Genomic DNA, 249 nt, shown 5'->3' with positions numbered 1-249 from the left:
GATAAGACGAACCGCTGAGCTCAGTAGTGATGACATCGAACGTCTTGAGAAACGGAACGAGGGTTCTTGCCACTTCGAAGTCCTCAGGGATCAGTAGGTGCTCTCTCGCTTCCGACTTCCGGTGCAGCTGGTAGACACTAATAGCCAGCTCCAGTTGGATCAGCGACTGCATCATCACATACGTGCTGTTCCATCTGGTGGAAACATCAGCTGTCAGCTGTATTCTTTCAGGGCAATTTCGACATGCTA

The sequence above is a fragment of the Plasmopara halstedii genome, assembly GCF_900000015.1.
Source record: "Plasmopara halstedii genome assembly, contig: Scaffold_1211, whole genome shotgun sequence".
Classification (NCBI taxonomy): Eukaryota; Oomycota; class Peronosporomycetes; order Peronosporales; family Peronosporaceae; genus Plasmopara; species Plasmopara halstedii.
This window is presented reverse-complemented; position numbering follows the sequence as displayed.